Genomic DNA, 5,000 nt, shown 5'->3' with positions numbered 1-5,000 from the left:
AAGATAGATGGAATCAAATTTTTCCCAAAACCTTACAAAAAAAATTTAAAGATCTAACAAACAACATTAATTGGGCCAAAGACAGGAAGGGTGAACCACCGCCATGCTAGACGGTTATAAAAGCCAAAAAAAGAATTAAAAAAAACAAGAGCCCCGGGAAAAGATGAAATAAAAAGAGAAATAATCAAGAAAGCTGGCGAAAGTGTTGGGAAAAATTCTACAAACTTTTAGAAAAAAGGAATGAAAGAAGATGGCCCGAAAAACCTTTGGGAAAAAACGGTTTTTTACCCCATACCTAAAAAAAGGGGGTGCACCCAATGCAACAATAACCCGGGGCAAATGATTTTAAGTCCCAGCAGCAAAATTTTTTTGAAAAAATTTTTGCCCGGAAGAAGGAAAAATTTAAGTTAAGAGAAGAAATTGAAACGAACAAGCAGGTTTTCGCCCCGGAAAAGGTACCAAAACCCGGGTTCTAGATCTAAAAAATTTATCATAGAGGAAAAAAAAGGGAGGAAAGGGCTAAAATCTGTATTTTATCGATTAATCAAAGGCTTTTTATTTCTGTTGATTCCCATATCCCCCTTTGGGAAAAATAGAACGATATGAGGTTTTCCAAAAAACATCAAACCCAAATAATAAAAAACCATGTATGACCAACAACAAACAACTGTTAAAAACCATTATGGGGGGGAACAGAAAAAGGTTTTTAAAATCAAACCAAGGAGGGGGACAAGGGGTTTCATTCTGTTCCGCAAACCCTTTTTTTAAAATATTCTTAAGCAAATTTTGAAAAGATGCTTTTGAGGGAATTTTTAAGGAACCCTAATGTTTTGGGGGATAAAAATATCCAAAAAAGATAAGCCGAGACATAAATTTAAATTTCCAAAAGTTCATTTAACTACAAAACTGTTAGATTAAAGGGGTTTGGGGAGGGGAAGTGAAAAGGATGGTTTGTTTTTTAGTGCCCAAAAAAACTAAGATCATGAAAATTCCGGGGGAAGGTAGCAACAAAAGGGAGGGGGGGGAATTGATTTTATTTTTTCACCAAGAGATTAAAAAAAAAAAAATTTCCATTGCCCCCCAAAAAATCCAAAAAGTTGCTTCAATAACATTGGAAAGACGGAAGCATACTTTTTGGACAAAACTGGGGGTTTTTTAAATCATTAGTTTTCCCAATTTTCCTCTATGGTTCTGAGTGTTGGGTGTGAAGAAAAATAGACAAAAAGAAGGTCAATAGTTTTGAAAGGGGGTGTTTAGAGGAATTAAAACGTATGAAAAGGAGGGGAAAAAAAAAAATGATGAAGTGCTGAAAAAAATAAAATTTTAAAGCCGGCTGTTTGGGCAACTTTAAAAAAAAGGAAACTAAAGTTAATGGTCAGGGATGAGAAGAAAAGTATGAGGGAAAAAAAATTTCTGAAAAGGGGTGGTGATAGGAAAAAAGAGGAAAAGGCAAACCGAAGACAAAAAATGACGACAAAAATCAAAGATGTTTGCGGGTGCGAGGTACAAGTAGAAAGAAAGCGCAAATCGAGTTGAGTGGCGAAGGATGGTGGAGAGGCCAGGGGTGCTCAACAGAGCATACATTTTTTGGATGATATAATATATTATAATATATATATAATATATATATAATTTATATATATATATATTTTTTGGGGTTTTTTTGTGTGGGGGTTTGTGTTTTGTGTGGTGTGTGTGTACATAATATTTGGGGTATTTTGTTTATATATATATATATATTATATATATATATATATTATATATATATATATTAATATAACATTTTAAAATGTATATTTTTCCTTTTATACCTATCTATATATACATAAAAATCGTGCAAGTGCACACACAAGCCGCATGCGGTCCGGGGGTTTGCATCCATGCAACATGCATCGCCCACCGCGAAATGTGAGCGCGGGGGCTGATTTAAATGTTTTTTAGTTAATCGAACCCAAAATACGAGAAGTTCTTTGGAAGGAAAATTTACCTCGATTGCCTTTTTTGCCATGGGTGGGCAAGCCAGCCCAATCAGGCTGGTCCCAGCCCGGAAAAAAAGAGAGAATATTTCCTAAAAGGGAAAACCCCCGGGACTCTCCGGGGGAAAGAACTGGGGATACCACGTACCCCCAAGGCATACGCCTGAAAACTACAATTAAAATATCATGCTGTGTACGCGGCTCAAAATGAACTACCGTTTAAAAAAAAGATATATATATATATATATTATAAAAATATATATATTATATAAAAAATATATATTTTTTTTTTTTTTTTTTTTTTTTTTTTTTTTTTTTTTTTTTTTTTTTTTTTCTTAGCTTTTTCCCCTTTTTTTATGGGTGCCATGATGATTTTCTTCTGGCAGGTATCTTTTTTGGCCGGTGCCCTTCCCCCAACCCTTCTCCACTCCCCCGGGCCCGGGGGTCGGGACGTTTTGGGGTGTCTTTCCCCCCCAGTGGAGTTTGGCAATCGAGGGGAAGTTCCGTGCCCCCAAGGAAAAAACGCACCGGCCGGTGACCGAAACCCCGAATCAGATTGCCGTCGTGACAGGCTTGAGTCCCCATGCTCTAACCACTCGGCTACCGAGGCCTCCTTATATAATACAATTACTACACATTTATTCATCTCTTGTCTCCTCTCTCTCTCTCTCCCCTCTCTTTCTTTTTTATATATATATAATTATAAAGATAATTTTATATTATATATATATATATATATATATATTATTATTAGTAAAATTTATATAATATATATATATAATAATATCTATATAATATATATTATAATTATTATATTATATTTATAAAATATTATTATTATATATATATATATATTTTTTAAAATATTATATATAAATATTATATATATATCTGTGTGTTGGGGGTGTGTGTGTGTGTGTGTTGTGTTTTGTATGTGTAGTGTTATGTGTATGTTGTTGGTTGGTTGTGGTTGTGGGGGGTGTGTGTGTGTGTGTGTGGTGTGTGGCGGTTGTGGGGGTGGTTGGTGGTGGTTGGGGGTGTTGTGTGTGTTTTTGTGTGTTGGTGCGTGTGGGGTGTGTGGGTGGTGGTGGTGTGGGGGGTGTGGGGCGTGGTTTTTATGTGGTTTTTTGGTGTGGGTGCTTGTGTTGGGGCGTTTGTTATTTTTTGAGTTGTTTTGTTTGGGGGGGGAAATAAAAAATAAATTTATTCTTATATTTTTTTTTTTTTTGTTTTTTTTGTTATATAAAATATATATATTATAAAATTTAAATTATAGTATTTTTTTTTTTTTTTTTTAATATATAAAATTAATAAAATATATTTAAAAATAATATATTTAAAATATATATTTAATTATATATATATTAAAAAAACAAAAACAATATATTTAAAATAAATTTTTTAAACACACCACACCAAAAACACCACACACACCACCAAAACAAAACACACACCCACACACAACACAACACACAAACACACACCACCACACACAAAAACCACACACAACACAAAAAACACAACACCACACCCAAAACACCACACACACCACAAAAACACCCCACACCACACCCACACACCAAAAACCCCAACACACACACACACACACACACAAAACACACACCCTTTTTTTTTAGCCCCCTTTCCCGCTGATCTTCCAGTTAAAGAAGCCCTTTCCCACCTGCCTAAACTCCCGTAATCAAGGGGGTTTTGTAGAAGTGGGAAGTCCCCCTTTTTACAATCTCAACAGCTTTAAGAGAGTCATGTTTAAAAAGTGCCGTAGCCTTTTTAGATCAAAAAGGGTTTAAAAGTAACCTCCTCGCGAAGGAATCTATATAGCAGTTCCATCCTCACAGGGCCTGTGGGCGATCTCAATTTTTTAAACCTATATTTTATAGGGCCGCACGTTTTCTTTTCTAGTACCCGTCAAACTGAAGTTTACCATTTCTCCACAGCTTTGTAACGCAGTGATTAGAGAAAATTGGGTCTGTAATTGGGGTAGGGAAAGTATCCTTTACCAAGTTTGGGAAAAAAATTTTTTCCCTCGGAAAAATTTTCCCCCAAAAAATTTTTTTAAAGCCCAACGGAACTTTGGGAGCTTTTCAGTAAGTAATATCATTTGTAGGGAAATATCGTCACCTCCCGGGGGAGTCTTACGGCAGAAACTGCAAAGCGGGGGTCCATCTCCCTGCAAAAAAATACAAGTTGCAGAATCCTGCTGTAGTCCCCCCTCAAGAAAATATTTGGGTGTTGTTCCTATCCGCCCCAAAAAGTGGAGAATCGGGCAGTTTTAAGATGCTCCGAGGAGATCTCTGCGTGGGGTTTAGTTTGCAACATCTTTTTGTCTGTGAGGATTTTGCCCTCTATATTTAAACAGGTGGTGCCACGATGTGGTCTTTCCATGATCTTTCCACTTTTTCCATGCCCTGCTAAGGGGGGGTTCAGAATTTAATAAGGACACAAATTTTCTCCCGACATCCGTTAGCTCCTGGCTCGGTCCTTTTTTCAAATTCACATTGCTGGGGCGTTGCTTCAGTGCCTTTAAGAGCTTTTGGAATGAAAGCTTCTGCGCAAGGGAATTCGAGATGTGAGTATTTAAAAAGCATATTGAACACACAAAATCATTCACAAAAACCCTGCATTTTGCGTTGATCTAAAAATTTCCAGTTTCATGTTCAAATGACCATTTGCTTCCATTTTTTGACAAGTAGAATTAAGTGAAACCCGGTAAACCCAATTTTACGGGGGAAAATTGGAAAAAAACCCATTTTTTAATTTTGGAAAGGTGGTTATTTATGTTCAGAAAAAAAAGCATTACTCTTTAGAACAAGAACTTCAAGACCCCTCCTCGATGTTGATGTGGGCAAAAAGTTTTCTCTGTGGCCAAAACCCCGACAATAGAATACAAAAATTTTTTGGGGGGGTCTTACAAAAAATTTAAATTTGAGGTGGGTACTATCCCAAAACCTTAAAATTTTTTATTCTTGAAACTTTTTTAACGGTTTTTCCAAATTTTTAAAAAAA

Source organism: Penaeus monodon, chromosome 2 (genome assembly GCF_015228065.2).
Source record: "Penaeus monodon isolate SGIC_2016 chromosome 2, NSTDA_Pmon_1, whole genome shotgun sequence".
NCBI lineage: Eukaryota > Metazoa > Arthropoda > Malacostraca > Decapoda > Penaeidae > Penaeus > Penaeus monodon.
The sequence above is the reverse complement of the archived record's forward strand: the minus strand, read 5'-3'. Positions refer to the sequence as shown.